Source organism: Triturus cristatus, chromosome 4_2, assembly GCF_964204655.1.
Source record: "Triturus cristatus chromosome 4_2, aTriCri1.1, whole genome shotgun sequence".
NCBI classification, from domain to species: Eukaryota; Metazoa; Chordata; class Amphibia; order Caudata; family Salamandridae; genus Triturus; species Triturus cristatus.
In genome coordinates, this window is record NC_140586.1 from 413,721,284 (window position 1) to 413,738,330 (window position 17,047).

Here is a 17,047-nt window from a genome sequence, read left to right on the forward strand (position 1 = left end):
GGGATGTCCAGAGGTCACGAGAGGTGAAGGAAAGAGCACATGGGTAATGTAGGCATCAGGAAATGATCTTGTGTATATTGGTGACCTTTAAATCATTGTAATCTGGTTTAGTTTAACAAATGCATTGAGCCCCTGGTCCATCAGTGTAAAACTTTAGAAAATAAATACAGATACGTACGTATAGTGATATTAGTTTTTCATGACCCTCTTTGTAATATTTCCATCTTAATATCAGATTTTTCTTCACCATTTTCTTTTCGGCGGCAGCTGAAAAATTTCAAATCTTTCAAGACAGAAAAATATGCAGGGCCTCACAGTGACACCAGGACAGAAGGTACAGTGGTGAGTCGTGAAACAGAGTATGTGCTGTGGCTTAGTTGGTTAAAGCGCCTGTCTAGTAAACAGGAGATCCTGAGTTCAAATCTCAGCAGTACCTTTTGTTTTACACAACCTCATAGAAGAGGTACTGTTAGATAATAGACTCATTCTTTGTAAACCCAGTTGGTCCTATTATATTTAGGGCTCCCGGTTTTATGGTGTTTATTTTTTTGACATTTCCGTCTGTATTTATCCATATTTAATTTGTTGTCAACTTTATCTGTATTCATCCATATTTATTATGGGTTTTGTGAGAAAAATAAAGCTGAAACTGGTATATTTCCATATTTATTTAACCAATAAATATGCAGCCATGCTTTAATGTCTGCCAGGTGTTAGTGATATGAACAAATACAGAAGATAAATCAATTCACTTATATGAGAGTATGGGCATTTCAGTATCAGTTTGGTTTTGTGAAGTGAAAAGATGTTTTTAAGCTGCACTGCCATCAAAGTACAACATGGGAAGCAGTCATGCAAGCTTCAAACAACAGGTGCAGCACACTTAGCACAAGAGTAGCAAAGACACAATTATGCGGATATGCAGATGTTTACGAACCACATAATTAGTTTCCACGTCAAAATTTAAGGACATGATTAAAAAGGAAAGCGTAGTCGGCAGGATTAGAACCTACGCTGGAAAACCCCAATGGATTTTAAGTCCATCGCCTTAACCACTCGGCCACGACTACAACTTTCAAGATGTGCACTCACTCATAAATAAGCTGTAATGTGGTCTATAGTATGGGTAAAAGATGTTAGTTAATGAAGGGATGGCGCAGACAATATTCAGCACATAATCTTATTTAGAAGGTTATAAACTGTGTTCTCTGGAGAATCACAGAAGAAGGTGCAGCAAGTGTCCAGTTCTATGAAAGTGAAGGGAGGGGCAGGTATGAGAGATTGGGTATGGAGTACAGAGAAAAAGGTACAGGAAGTGAAGGGTTAAGGATTGAGAGCCCAGTGAGTGACAGTGTGTGGTATGGATTAAGCTCGGGTGTGAGATGAACCTGCATAGCATTGAGCATGCGAGTGCTACCAAGCCGAGGACAGTACCTTTCTGGATGAGTGTGGCAGATGGGAGGGTCTGCGGATGATTCTTGCCTTCAATCCATCTTTTCTGGGGAGTGATGGTCGTGCAGCTCTTGTTATTGAAGCACGTTCAGTGCAGCTCATTAAATACTATCTGTGTTCTTTGGTGATGCTCCCCGGTGTTTGCGAATTGGTGCAGGATTATTGGAGCGCTTCAATGTCTTGGCCTAAAACTATGATGGGTCAGCAATGGCCTGTCTGTCTGTCTATTCAATGTCTCTGTGTACAGTCACTGCCTCTTCAGTTTCAATAGAACTCCTTTAGAATCACATTATGCTTTGGCCGGTTAGGTCAGTTGGTTAGAGCATGGTGCTAGTAACACCAAGGCTGTGAGTTCGATCTCCGTACGCGCAACACCTTTTCCAGAAAGTAGAAAAGAAATCCATTAGAAAACACGGCTATAAAAACACCATATAGGGTTGTTGTTTATTCTCGTAATTTACTGAGCTCTGGTGGCTGATGTTTGGACCAGGACCAGGGCGAGTATTGCTATAGCCATGTAAAGGGCACTGCGGGCTATCAGCCCTCCTTGCTGTGATACCCGCCTCTGCCAAGTTTTCTTGGGTCTCTCAAAGTGCACTTTGTGAAGCGCTGTTTGAACATGGACGTGTCACTGAGGTGACACTTTCTCTCCGTGAGTTGCGGTTCCTCTGCTTCTTGGTGGGATGTCCAGAGGTCACGAGAGGTGAAGGAAAGAGCACATGGGTAATGTAGGTATCAGGAAATGATCTTGTGTATATTGGTGACCTTTAAATCATTGTAATCTGGTTTAGTTTAACGAATGCATTGAGCCCCTGGTCCATCAGTGTAAAACTTTAGAAAATAAATACAGATACGTACGTATAATGATATTAGTTTTTCATGACCCTCTTTGTAATATTTCCATCTTAATATCAGAGTTTTCTTCTCTATTTTCTTTTCGGTAGCAGCTGAAAAATATCAAATCTTTCAAGACAGAAAAATATGCAGGGCCTCACAGTGACACCAGGACAGAAGGTACAGTGGTGAGTCATGAAACAGAGTAGGTGCTTTGGCTTATTTGGTTAAAGTGCCTGTCTAGTGAACAGGAGATCCTGAGTTTGAATCTCAGCAGTACCTTTTGTTTTACACAACCTCATAGAAGAGGTACTGTTAGATAATAGACTCATTCTTTGTAAACCCAGTTGGTCCTATTATATTTAGGGCTCCCGGTTTTATGGTGTTTATTTTTTTGACATTTCCGTCTGCATTCATCCATATTTAATTTGTTGTCAACTTTATCTGTATTCATCCATATTTATTATGGGTTTTGTGAGAAAAATAAAGCTGAAACTGGTATATTTCCATATTTATTTAACCAATAAATATGCAGCCATGCTTTAATGTCTGCCAGGTGTTAGTGATATGAACAAATGCAGAAATAAATCAATTCACCTATATGAGAGTATGCGCATTTCAGTATCAGTTTGGTTTTGTGAAGTGAAAAGATGCTTTTAAGCTGCACTGCCATCAAAGTACAACATGGGAAGCAGTAATGCAAGCTTCAAACAACAGGTGCAGCACACTTAGCACAAGAGTAGCAAAGACACAATTATGGCCTCGGAGTGGCTGGAAGGATGGCGTCCTGCTAAATCAAGGGGCAGGGGGGAGCATGCCCCTGGCGGCCTCTTAACCTCTCCCGGGGACTTGGGTGTCGAGGAGTCGGGGGCAGGAGATGGAACGCCGTGAAACATGAAGGTATGGAGACGATCGGACTTGCTGTCACCCGGCGATCTGCGGCCTAGATGCTCCAGACGGCCCAGTGGGGCCTTAACTTTGCAGGAGGCTACGAACTCGGTGCCCCCGGCTAGTATCGGACACTTGACTGCTTGAAGGGACAAGCATCCGGTGTGGGGATCGGCAGCTGAACAGTGAGCGGTTTTCCCCCCACACGCACGTAACCAGTTTATGGGAACTAAGCACTCTGCTGAGTTGGGGTGGCGGGTAGTTTTAAATCCGCATGGCAGGGAGGCAGGGAGGGGGGAGGAGGGAAGGGGAATTTGCTGTTATGTTGTTTTGTGTTTTAGTTCAGGTTCACCTACCACTCACGGGCACTTCAGGTTGACTAGGCGAGCACAGGGGCACAGGGGTGGAATACTGCAGTGGACAATCTCTATATCCCTCCCTGAAGATGGCATCACATAGCTCTCCCCACGTAACCACTGACACAATGCCCGGCGTCCCTACGCAGCAGCGACGTCCCTCCTTTGCGGTCCTCTCCTGGAACGTCAATGGTTTAGGGGACAAGATCAAACGTGGGCTGGTGATTCAATACCTCAAGCGTAGGGGGCCCGCGGTGGCACTCTTACAAGAAACGCACCTGGTGGGTTCTGCCACCAAGGCCCTGGATAGGCTGGGATTCAAGATGGCGACACACTCAGAGTTCACGACAGGTTCCAGAGGGGTAGGCATACTGATTAACAAACGTTTCCCCCTAATCCTTCTAGACTCCCGTAGGGACGATTATGGCCGCTTTGCAGCACTCACCTGCCAATGGGAGGGGAAGGTGTACAACCTAGTGACCGTCTACATCCCCCCTACACTGCACCAGGTCTCCTTTAGGGCACTGGGTGAATTCCTGTTGGCGCTCCCGCATGGGGAACTTATCATAGGTGGGGACTTCAATGCAACCATGGATCATACACTTGACAGGTCGTCACACAGGGCACACGGGGGGGACACCTCCATTCTTACCGAATTCACTGCCGCGCTAGGCCTGGTGGACACCTGGAGAGAATATAGGCCCAATGAGCGACAATACACCTTTCTTTCTGGCGCACACCGCACCCTTTCACGCATAGACTACATCTTCACTTCGCCTGCCGGGTTCACTGGGGTGACCGAGGTGTCGCACCTCCCCAGGGGTATCTCGGATCACTCGCCTGTGGTTGTAACGTTTGCGACCAACGACCCGTGTAAACGCACTATGTTTCCGTTCCATCCCGGGTACCTCAAAATCCCTAAAATCAATAAGGCCCTCAAAACCGCGACCAAGCACTATTTCGCCGAAAATGCTGACTCCGTCAGAAGCTCAGCAACCCTCTGGGAAGCCTTCAAAACTGTCCTCCGTGGGCAGGCCATCTCCGTCATCTCTGAGCACAAGAACACCCAGCGGCAGGCGGTGCTAGAGCTGGAGCGTTCGGTAACCGAGGCCGAAACGTCCCATACACTACATGGGGATGAGGTTTCGGCGCATACACTCCGCATGGCGCAGCAGGAATATAGGTCCCATCTATGGGAGGCAGCGCGTGCTCGGCGGGTAGCAACCCAACACACAGTCTATGAACTTGGGGACAAGGCGGGAAAACTGCTTGCATGGCTCGAGAAGGGGGACCGAGCGTCGCGATGGGTGGCTCGGATCCGGCTCGACGAGGGGGAATTTACTTCGGACCCTCAGCGCATAGCGGAGGCGTTCGCGGCCCACTACCAATCCGTTTATACGCCTGAAGCCTCCTCTACCGTGGCAGAAAATGAGCTATTCCTTCGGGACATCGCGATGCCGCGATTGACTTCCTCCGAAACAGAGGCCCTCGAGGCGGACCTGACAGACGACGAGATAACACTGGCAATCCTGTCCCTTCGCACAGGGAAGGCGCTGGGGCCCAACGGGCTCCCGATCGAGTTCTATAAGAACAACTCCTCCCTAGTAGTCCCGCACCTGCGGGCCATGTTTAGGGACTGTTTATCTAGGGGGACCCTCCCCCTGGATCAGAGGATGGCTACAATAGTCGCGATCCCGAAACCCAACAAACCGGCGCACGAGTGCTCCTCTTATCGCACGATTTCGCTGCTCAACGCCGAGGCTAAGATCCTGGCAAAGTTGCTGGCAACACGACTGCAGCCCTACCTCTCCACCCTAATCCACCCTGACCAGTCAGGCTTCATGCCGCACCGGAACACCGCTCTAAACCTACGGCGTCTGCATAGCATTCTTGCTTGCCGCTCCACAATAGAGGAGGATGCGGCCATACTCTCGTTAGATGCTCGGATGGCGTTTGACAGGGTGGAGTGGCCTTTCCTGTTCGCCGTTCTCCGCCACATGGGGCTTGGCCCCAAGATCTGCGCGTGGATCCGGCTTCTGTACACCCAGCCGCTTGCGCAAGTGGTGGTAAACGGCCGTGTCTCTGACCCCTTCCCTCTGGGGCGGGGGACAAGGCAGGGATGCCCCCTTTCCCCTCTCCTCTTTGCCATGGCTCTCGAGCCCTTGGCGGCATGGGTGCGCCAGGATCCGGTGATCCGTGGCCTCAAATGGAGGCCAGACTGGGAGGATCGGATCTCCCTTTATGCAGACGATGTACTACTCTATCTGGCCTCGCCTGCCCGCTCTATCGCCTGTCTCCTCGACATCTGTGAGTCATACGGGCGACGGTCGGGCTACGAAATCAACTGGGAGAAATCCATTTTATATATGCTCCAAGGCTCCCCGCCTCGGCCCCCGAGGGGATGCAATATTCTCGTGGCCCGGGAGGGATTCAAATACCTAGGGATATATGTCACAACAGACCGGGATAAATTTGTGGCCGAAAACCTAATGAAGCCCCTCCAACGGCTTCGTACCGATGTCAAGCACTGGCGAGCCCTGCCCCTGACCTTGCTTGGGAGGGCCTCGCTCTTTAAGATGCTCGCTCTCCCTAGATTCCTCTATGCGCTACAGAATACTCCCTTCCCGGTGGCGCCCTCTTATTTCACGGCTGTGAATGCGGAGATCACCCGTCTCCTTTGGGAGGACAGGGCACCTCGGATTGCGCTCCATAAGCTCACCAGTGGCTGGTACGACGGGGGTATAGCCCTCCCAGATATTAAAACCTACTACTGGGCCTCGCACCTCATGATCATAAATCAGTGGCTCCATGTACCAAGCGACGACCCCGCCTACCGTATGGATAGGCAACTGCTTGCTCCGGGGGGGGTGCTAGGAGCCCTCTATAACCCTAGAAGAGGTTGTGTCCAGGCAGGGCCTGCAGCACACACCCTTCAGATATGGTTTGCGGCACAGCGTGCGATGGGTTGGGCGGGTAGGATCACCCAGGCAACGCCACTATGGGAAGCTAAATTGCTTGGGCTGCTGCGTACCACCAAGGGATTCTATCAGTGGGATCTTATTGGCATTTCTAGGGTAGGGGACCTTTGGCGACGGGGAGAGGTGATCACCTTTTCCCAACTCCAGGCAGAATACGATTTGGCTAACACCGAACATTTCCGCTATATGCAAATTCACCATGCACTCCGGACGGCGATTCCACCCGGGACTCGGCTCCCTGAGTCATCACCCTTGGAGGACCGGTTCCTCACTGAACATCTGATCCAAAAAGCGACGTCCCTAACATACCGGAAAATAATCAATAATCGCCCTGACCCCTTTTTGGTCCTTAAAGGGAAATGGGAGGCAGAACTTGGAGACTTTGACGATACTGACTGGCAGGCCGCGCTGTCATCCCCCAGGGAGGTGGGCATATCGTCCAAATTAAGGCTAGTCCAGCTTAAAATTCTGCACCGCACATACTATACCCGTACACTTCTATTCAAACTACATCGGACGGACTCCCCAGTATGCCTCAGGAACTGCGGCCACGAAGGAACCTTCCTCCACACCCTATGGGACTGCCCCATCATAGCGCTTTACTGGAAGGGGGTGTTCCGTACTCTCTCCCAAGTGACCAAAATCCCCACCCTGCCCGAACCTCGGCTCTGCCTTCTTAACGTCTGGGAGCAGACCGACCACGTAAGAATGGCCCAGCTCTGGGTGACATTGGGGCTCATGCTCGCAAAACGTAACATAGCCCAGCGATGGGGATCGGGACAGGCACCGACCCTGGCGCACTGGATCCGAGACATGGACCTTGTAATGGTGACTGAAAAAGCGGTATATGTACACAGAGGGTGCCCCAAGAAATGGTCCCAGGTGTGGGGTGGCTGGAATGTGTATAGAGGGAACATCTGTGAGCCCCCACCCGATGCACCAGAATCTGACCTCAGCGACCATGACTAGCTGCCCCATCTCGCACATTGATTGGGGATGGAGACTAATGTGTTTGGTCCTTTGCTTGCATATGTATCTCTGTGATGCATGTGCTGAATTGCCAAGATATATTCAAATCTGCTTTGTCCTAAGCCTTACACTGAAAGAGTGGTTTTTACTTTCTGTTTTGTTGAATAACCTAATAAAAAGATTTCAAAAAAAAAAAGACACAATTATGCGGATATGCAGATGTTTACGAACCACATAATTAGTTTCCACGTCAAAATGTAATGACATGATAAAAAGGAAAGCGTAGTCGGCAGGATTCGAACTTGCGCAGGGAGACCCCAATGGATTTCAAGTCCATCGCCTTAACCACTCGGCCACGACTAAACCTTTCAAGATTTGCACTCACTCATAAATAAGCTGTAATGTGGTCTATAGTATGCGTAAAAGATGTTAGTTAATGAAGGGAAGGCGCAGACAATATTGAGCACATTATCTTCTTTAGAAGGTTATAAACTGTGTTCTCTGGAGAATCACAGAAGAAGGTGCAGCAAGTGTCCAGTTCTATGAAAGTGAAGGGAGGGGCAGGTATGAGAGATTGGGTAAGGAGTACAGAGAAAAAGGTACAGGAAGTGAAGGGTTAAGGATTGAGAGCCCAGTGAGTGACAGTGTGTGGTATGGATTAAGCTCGGGTGTGAGATGAACCTGCATAGCATTGAGCATGCGAGTGCTACCAAGCCGAGACCAGTACCTTTCTGGATGAGTGTGGCAGATGGGAGGGTCTGCGGATGATTCTTGCCTTCAATCCATCTTTTCTAGGGAGTGATGGTCGTACAGCTCTTGTTATTGAAGCACGTTCAGTGCAGCTCATTAAATACTATCTGTGTTCTTTGGTGATGCTCCCCGGTGTGTGCGAATTGGTGCAGGGTTATTGGAGCGCTTCAATGTCTTGGCCTGAAACTATGATGGGTCAGCAATGGCCTGTCTGTCTGTCTATTCAATGTCTCTGTGTACAGTCACTGCCTCTTCAGTTTCAATAGAACTCCTTTAGTATCATATTATGCTTTGGCCGGTTAGGTCAGTTGGTTAGAGCATGGTGCTAGTAACACCAAGGCTGTGAGTTTGATCTCCGTACGGGCAACACCTTTTCCATAAAGTAGAAAAGACATGCATTAAAAAACAAGGCTATAAAAACACCATATAGGGTTGTTGTTTATTCTGGTAATTTACTGAGCTCTGGTGGCTGATGTTTGGACCAGGACCAGGGTGAGTATTGCTATAGTCATGTAAAGGGCACTGCGGGCTATCAGCCCTCCTTGCTGTGATACCCGCCTCTGCCAAGTTTTCTTGGGTCTCTCAAAGTGCACTTTGTGAAGCGCTGTATGAACATGGACGTGTCACTGAGGTGACACTTTCTCTCCATGAGTTGCGGTTCCTCTGCTTCTTGGTGGGATGTCCAGAGGTCACGAGAGGTGAAGGAAAGAGCACATGGGTAATGTAGGCATCAGGAAATGATCTTGTGTATATTGGTGACCTTTAAATCATTGTAATCTGGTTTAGTTTAACGAATGCATTGAGCCCTTGGTCCATCAGTGTAAAACTTTAGAAAATAAATACAGATACGTACGTATAATGATATTAGTTTTTCATGACTCTCTTTGTAATATTTCCATCTTAATATTAGATTTTTCTTCTCCATTTTCTTTTCGGTAGCAGCTGAAAAATATCAAATCTTTCAAGACAGAAAAATATGCAGGGCATCACAGTGACACCAGGACAGAAGGTACAGTGGTGAGTCGTGAAACAGAGTAGGTGCTGTGGCTTAGTTGGTTAAAGCGCCTGTCTAGTAAACAGGAGATCCTGAGTTCGAATCTCAGCAGTCCAGTTTGTTTTACACAACCTCATAGAAGAGGTACTGTTAGATAATAGACTCATTCTTTGTAAACCCAGTTGGTCCTATTATATTTAGGGCTCCCGGTTTTATGGTGTTTATTTTTTTGACATTTCCGTCTGTATTTATCCATATTTAATTTGTTGTCAACTTTATCTGTATTCATCCATATTTATTATGGGTTTTGTGAGAAAAATAAAGCTGAAACTGGTATATTTCCATATTTATTTAACCAATAAATATGCAGCCATGCTTTAATGTCTGCCAGGTGTTAGTGATATGAACAAATGCAGAAATAAATCAATTCACTTATATGAGAGTATGCGCATTTCAGTATCAGTTTGGTTTTGTGAAGTGAAAAGATGTTTTTAAGCTGCACTGCCATCAAAGTACAACATGGGAAGCAGTAGTGCAAGCTTCAAACAACAGGTGCAGCACACTTAGCACAAGAGTAGGAAAGACACAATTATGCGGATATGCAGATGTTTACGAACCACATAATTAGTTTCCACGTCAAAATGTAATGACATAATCAAAAGGAAAGCGTAGTCGGCAGGATTCGAACCTGCGCTGGGAGACCCCAATGGATTTCAAGTCCATCGCCTTAACCACTCGGCCATGACTACACCTTTCAAGATGTGCACTCACTCATAAATAAGCTGTAATGTGGTCTATAGTATGGGTAAAAGATGTTAGTTAATGAAGGGAAGTCGCAGACAATATTGAGCACATTATCTTCTTTACAAGGTTATAAACTGTGTTCTCTGGAGAATCACAGAAGAAGGTGCAGCAAGTGTCCAGTTCTATGAAAGTGAAGGGAGGGGCAGGTATGAGAGATTGGGTAAGGAGTACAGAGAAAAAGGTACAGGAAGTGAAGGGTTAAGGATTGAGAGCCCAGTGAGTGACAGTGTGTGGTATGGATTAAGCTCGGGTGTGAGATGAACCTGCATAGCATTGAGCATGCGAGTGCTACCAAGCCGAGACCAGTACCTTTCTGGATGAGTGTGGCAGATGGGAGGGTCTGCGGATGATTCTTGCCTTCAATCCATCTTTTCTAGGGAGTGATGGTCGTACAGCTCTTGTTATTGAAGCACGTTCAGTGCAGCTCATTAAATACTATCTGTGTTCTTTGGTGATGCTCCCCGGTGTGTGCGAATTGGTGCAGGGTTATTGGAGCGCTTCAATGTCTTGGCCTGAAACTATGATGGGTCAGCAATGGCCTGTCTGTCTGTCTATTCAATGTCTCTGTGTACAGTCACTGCCTCTTCAGTTTCAATAGAACTCCTTTAGTATCATATTATGCTTTGGCCGGTTAGGTCAGTTGGTTAGAGCATGGTGCTAGTAACACCAAGGCTGTGAGTTTGATCTCCGTACGGGCAACACCTTTTCCATAAAGTAGAAAAGACATGCATTAAAAAACAAGGCTATAAAAACACCATATAGGGTTGTTGTTTATTCTGGTAATTTACTGAGCTCTGGTGGCTGATGTTTGGACCAGGACCAGGGTGAGTATTGCTATAGTCATGTAAAGGGCACTGCGGGCTATCAGCCCTCCTTGCTGTGATACCCGCCTCTGCCAAGTTTTCTTGGGTCTCTCAAAGTGCACTTTGTGAAGCGCTGTATGAACATGGACGTGTCACTGAGGTGACACTTTCTCTCCGTGAGTTGCGGTTCCTCTGCTTCTTGGTGGGATGTCCAGAGGTCACGAGAGGTGAAGGAAAGAGCACATGGGTAATGTAGGCATCAGGAAATGATCTTGTGTATATTGGTGACCTTTAAATCATTGTAATCTGGTTTAGTTTAACGAATGCATTGAGCCCTTGGTCCATCAGTGTAAAACTTTAGAAAATAAATACAGATACGTACGTATAATGATATTAGTTTTTCATGACTCTCTTTGTAATATTTCCATCTTAATATTAGATTTTTCTTCTCCATTTTCTTTTCGGTAGCAGCTGAAAAATATCAAATCTTTCAAGACAGAAAAATATGCAGGGCATCACAGTGACACCAGGACAGAAGGTACAGTGGTGAGTCGTGAAACAGAGTAGGTGCTGTGGCTTAGTTGGTTAAAGCGCCTGTCTAGTAAACAGGAGATCCTGAGTTCGAATCTCAGCAGTCCAGTTTGTTTTACACAACCTCATAGAAGAGGTACTGTTAGATAATAGACTCATTCTTTGTAAACCCAGTTGGTCCTATTATATTTAGGGCTCCCGGTTTTATGGTGTTTATTTTTTTGACATTTCCGTCTGTATTTATCCATATTTAATTTGTTGTCAACTTTATCTGTATTCATCCATATTTATTATGGGTTTTGTGAGAAAAATAAAGCTGAAACTGGTATATTTCCATATTTATTTAACCAATAAATATGCAGCCATGCTTTAATGTCTGCCAGGTGTTAGTGATATGAACAAATGCAGAAATAAATCAATTCACTTATATGAGAGTATGCGCATTTCAGTATCAGTTTGGTTTTGTGAAGTGAAAAGATGTTTTTAAGCTGCACTGCCATCAAAGTACAACATGGGAAGCAGTAGTGCAAGCTTCAAACAACAGGTGCAGCACACTTAGCACAAGAGTAGGAAAGACACAATTATGCAGATATGCAGATGTTTACGAACCACATAATTAGTTTCCACGTCAAAATGTAATGACATAATCAAAAGGAAAGCGTAGTCGGCAGGATTCGAACCTGCGCTGGGAGACCCCAATGGATTTCAAGTCCATCGCCTTAACCACTCGGCCATGACTACACCTTTCAAGATGTGCACTCACTCATAAATAAGCTGTAATGTGGTCTATAGTATGGGTAAAAGATGTTAGTTAATGAAGGGAAGTCGCAGACAATATTGAGCACATTATCTTCTTTACAAGGTTATAAACTGTGTTCTCTGGAGAATCACAGAAGAAGGTGCAGCAAGTGTCCAGTTCTATGAAAGTGAAGGGAGGGGCAGGTATGAGAGATTGGGTAAGGAGTACAGAGAAAAAGGTACAGGAAGTGAAGGGTTAAGGATTGAGAGCCCAGTGAGTGACAGTGTGTGGTATGGATTAAGCTCGGGTGTGAGATGAACCTGCATAGCATTGAGCATGCGAGTGCTACCAAGCCGAGACCAGTACCTTTCTGGATGAGTGTGGCAGATGGGAGGGTCTGCGGATGATTCTTGCCTTCAATCCATCTTTTCTAGGGAGTGATGGTCGTACAGCTCTTGTTATTGAAGCACGTTCAGTGCAGCTCATTAAATACTATCTGTGTTCTTTGGTGATGCTCCCCGGTGTGTGCGAATTGGTGCAGGGTTATTGGAGCGCTTCAATGTCTTGGCCTGAAACTATGATGGGTCAGCAATGGCCTGTCTGTCTGTCTATTCAATGTCTCTGTGTACAGTCACTGCCTCTTCAGTTTCAATAGAACTCCTTTAGTATCATATTATGCTTTGGCCGGTTAGGTCAGTTGGTTAGAGCATGGTGCTAGTAACACCAAGGCTGTGAGTTTGATCTCCGTACGGGCAACACCTTTTCCATAAAGTAGAAAAGACATGCATTAAAAAACAAGGCTATAAAAACACCATATAGGGTTGTTGTTTATTCTGGTAATTTACTGAGCTCTGGTGGCTGATGTTTGGACCAGGACCAGGGTGAGTATTGCTATAGTCATGTAAAGGGCACTGCGGGCTATCAGCCCTCCTTGCTGTGATACCCGCCTCTGCCAAGTTTTCTTGGGTCTCTCAAAGTGCACTTTGTGAAGCGCTGTATGAACATGGACGTGTCACTGAGGTGACACTTTCTCTCCGTGAGTTGCGGTTCCTCTGCTTCTTGGTGGGATGTCCAGAGGTCACGAGAGGTGAAGGAAAGAGCACATGGGTAATGTAGGCATCAGGAAATGATCTTGTGTATATTGGTGACCTTTAAATCATTGTAATCTGGTTTAGTTTAACGAATGCATTGAGCCCTTGGTCCATCAGTGTAAAACTTTAGAAAATAAATACAGATACGTACGTATAATGATATTAGTTTTTCATGACTCTCTTTGTAATATTTCCATCTTAATATTAGATTTTTCTTCTCCATTTTCTTTTCGGTAGCAGCTGAAAAATATCAAATCTTTCAAGACAGAAAAATATGCAGGGCATCACAGTGACACCAGGACAGAAGGTACAGTGGTGAGTCGTGAAACAGAGTAGGTGCTGTGGCTTAGTTGGTTAAACCGCCTGTCTAGTAAACAGGAGATCCTGAGTTCGAATCTCAGCAGTCCAGTTTGTTTTACACAACCTCATAGAAGAGGTACTGTTAGATAATAGACTCATTCTTTGTAAACCCAGTTGGTCCTATTATATTTAGGGCTCCCGGTTTTATGGTGTTTATTTTTTTGACATTTCCGTCTGTATTTATCCATATTTAATTTGTTGTCAACTTTATCTGTATTCATCCATATTTATTATGGGTTTTGTGAGAAAAATAAAGCTGAAACTGGTATATTTCCATATTTATTTAACCAATAAATATGCAGCCATGCTTTAATGTCTGCCAGGTGTTAGTGATATGAACAAATGCAGAAATAAATCAATTCACTTATATGAGAGTATGCGCATTTCAGTATCAGTTTGGTTTTGTGAAGTGAAAAGATGTTTTTAAGCTGCACTGCCATCAAAGTACAACATGGGAAGCAGTAGTGCAAGCTTCAAACAACAGGTGCAGCACACTTAGCACAAGAGTAGGAAAGACACAATTATGCGGATATGCAGATGTTTACGAACCACATAATTAGTTTCCACGTCAAAATGTAATGACATAATCAAAAGGAAAGCGTAGTCGGCAGGATTCGAACCTGCGCTGGGAGACCCCAATGGATTTCAAGTCCATCGCCTTAACCACTCGGCCATGACTACACCTTTCTAGATGTGCACTCACTCATAAATAAGCTGTAATGTGGTCTATAGTATGGGTAAAAGATGTTAGTTAATGAAGGGAAGTCGCAGACAATATTGAGCACATTATCTTCTTTACAAGGTTATAAACTGTGTTCTCTGGAGAATCACAGAAGAAGGTGCAGCAAGTGTCCAGTTCTATGAAAGTGAAGGGAGGGGCAGGTATGAGAGATTGGGTAAGGAGTACAGAGAAAAAGGTACAGGAAGTGAAGGGTTAAGGATTGAGAGCCCAGTGAGTGACAGTGTGTGGTATGGATTAAGCTCGGGTGTGAGATGAACCTGCATAGCATTGAGCATGCGAGTGCTACCAAGCCGAGACCAGTACCTTTCTGGATGAGTGTGGCAGATGGGAGGGTCTGCGGATGATTCTTGCCTTCAATCCATCTTTTCTAGGGAGTGATGGTCGTACAGCTCTTGTTATTGAAGCACGTTCAGTGCAGCTCATTAAATACTATCTGTGTTCTTTGGTGATGCTCCCCGGTGTGTGCGAATTGGTGCAGGGTTATTGGAGCGCTTCAATGTCTTGGCCTGAAACTATGATGGGTCAGCAATGGCCTGTCTGTCTGTCTATTCAATGTCTCTGTGTACAGTCACTGCCTCTTCAGTTTCAATAGAACTCCTTTAGTATCATATTATGCTTTGGCCGGTTAGATCAGTTGGTTAGAGCATGGTGCTAGTAACACCAAGGCTGTGAGTTCGATCTCCGTACGGGCAGCACCTTTTCCATAAAGTAGAAAAGACATGCATTAAAAAACAAGGCTATAAAAACACCATATAGGGATGTTGTTTATTCTGGTAATTTACTGAGCTCTGGTGGCTGATGTTTAGACTAGGACCAGGTTGAGTATTGCTATAGTCATGTAAAGGGCACTGCGGGCTATCAGCCCTCCTTGCTGTGATACCCGCCTCTGCCAAGTTTTCTTGGGTCTCTCAAAGTGCACTTTGTGAAGCGCTGTTTGAACATGGACGTGTCACTGAGGTGGCACTTTCTCTCCGTGAGTTGCGGTTCCTCTGCTTCTTGGTGGGATGTCCAGAGGTCACGAGAGGTGAAGGAAAGAGCACATGGGTAATGTAGGCATCAGGAAATGATCTTGTGTATATTGGTGACCTTTAAATCATTGTAATCTGGTTTAGTTTAACAAATGCATTGAGCCCCTGGTCCATCAGTGTAAAACTTTAGAAAATAAATACAGATACGTACGTATAGTGATATTAGTTTTTCATGACCCTCTTTGTAATATTTCCATCTTAATATCAGATTTTTCTTCACCATTTTCTTTTCGGCGGCAGCTGAAAAATTTCAAATCTTTCAAGACAGAAAAATATGCAGGGCCTCACAGTGACACCAGGACAGAAGGCACAGTGGTGAGTGGCGAAACAGAGTAGGTGCTGTGGCTTAGTTGGTTAAAGCGCCTGTCTAGTAAACAGGAGATCCTGAGTTCGAATCTTAGCAGTACCTTTTGTTTTACACAACCTCATAGAAGAGGTACTGTTAGATAATAGGCTCATTCTTTGTAAACCCAGTTGGTCCTATTATATTTAGGGCTCCCGGTTTTATGGTGTTTATTTTTTTGACATTTCCGTCTGTATTTATCCATATTTAATTTGTTGTCAACTTTATCTGTATTCATCCATCTTTATTATGGGTTTTGTGAGAAAAATAAAGCTGAAACTGGTATATTTCCATATTTATTTAACCAATAAATATGCAGCCATGCTTTAATGTCTGCCAGGTGTTAGTGATATGAACAAATGCAGAAATAAATCAATTCACTTATATGAGAGTATACGCATTTCAGTATCAGTTTGGTTTTGTGAGGTGAAAAGATGTTTTTAAGCTGCACTGCCATCAATGTACTACATGGGAAGCAGTAATGCAAGCTTCAAACAACAGGTGCAGCACACTTAGCACAAGAGTAGCAAAGACACAATGATGCGGATATGCAGATGTTTACGAACCACATAATTAGTTTCCACGTCAAAATATAATGACATGATCAAAAGGAAAGCGTAGTCGGCAGGATTCGAACCTGCGTGGGGAGACCCCAATGGATTTCAAGTCCATCGCCTTAACCACTCGGCCATGACCACACCTTTCAAGATGTGCACTCACTCATAAATAAGCTGTAATGTGGTCTATAGTATGGGTAAAATATGTTAGTTAATTAAGGGAAGTCACAGACAATATTGAGCACATTATCTTCTTTACAAGGTTATGAACTGTGTTCTCTGGAGAATCACAGAAGAAGGTGCAGCAAGTGTCCAGTTCTATGAAAGTGAAGGGAGGGGCAGGTATGAGAGATTGGGTAAGGAGTACAGAGAAAAAGGTACAGGAAGTGAAGGGTTAAGGATTGAGAGCCCAGTGAGTGACAGTGTGTGGTATGGATTAAGCTCGGGTGTGAGATGAACCTGCATAGCATTGAGCATGCGAGTGCTACCAAGCCGAGACCAGTACCTTTCTGGATGAGTGTGGCAGATGGGAGGGTCTGCGGATGATTCTTGCCTTCAATCCATCTTTTCTGAGGAGTGATGGTCGTGCAGCTCTTGTTATTGAAGCACGTTCAGTGCAGCTCATTAAATACTATCTGTGTTATTTGGTGATGCTCCCCGGTGTTTGCGAATTGGTGCAGGATTATTGGTGCGCTTCAATGTCTTGGCCTGAAACTATGATGGGTCAGCAATGGCCTGTCTGTCTGTCTATTCAATGTCTCTGTGTACAGTCACTGCCTCTTCAGTTTCAATAGAACTCCTTTAGTATCACATTATGCTTTGGCCGGT

General features: G+C 45.3%; 6 non-coding genes across 6 annotated transcripts; 1 reads left to right on the forward strand and 5 right to left on the reverse strand.

The window, feature by feature from the left end:
* Nucleotides 1-7,758: 7,758 nt before the first annotated feature.
* TRNAS-UGA (transfer RNA serine (anticodon UGA)) lies at nucleotides 7,759-7,840 on the reverse strand. Its single transcript has one exon. It is a non-coding gene; the product is annotated as a tRNA-Ser (tRNA).
* A 2,048-nt stretch (nucleotides 7,841-9,888) lies between these two features.
* Nucleotides 9,889-9,970, reverse strand: TRNAS-UGA (transfer RNA serine (anticodon UGA)). Its single transcript has one exon. It is a non-coding gene; the product is annotated as a tRNA-Ser (tRNA).
* A 2,048-nt stretch (nucleotides 9,971-12,018) lies between these two features.
* Nucleotides 12,019-12,100, reverse strand: TRNAS-UGA (transfer RNA serine (anticodon UGA)). Its single transcript has one exon. It is a non-coding gene; the product is annotated as a tRNA-Ser (tRNA).
* Nucleotides 12,101-14,148: 2,048 nt separating this feature from the next.
* Nucleotides 14,149-14,230, reverse strand: TRNAS-UGA (transfer RNA serine (anticodon UGA)). Its single transcript has one exon. It is a non-coding gene; the product is annotated as a tRNA-Ser (tRNA).
* Nucleotides 14,231-15,654: 1,424 nt separating this feature from the next.
* TRNAT-AGU (transfer RNA threonine (anticodon AGU)) lies at nucleotides 15,655-15,728 on the forward strand. Its single transcript has one exon. It is a non-coding gene; the product is annotated as a tRNA-Thr (tRNA).
* Nucleotides 15,729-16,278: 550 nt separating this feature from the next.
* On the reverse strand, nucleotides 16,279-16,360 carry TRNAS-UGA (transfer RNA serine (anticodon UGA)). Its single transcript has one exon. It is a non-coding gene; the product is annotated as a tRNA-Ser (tRNA).
* Nucleotides 16,361-17,047: the final 687 nt, after the last annotated feature.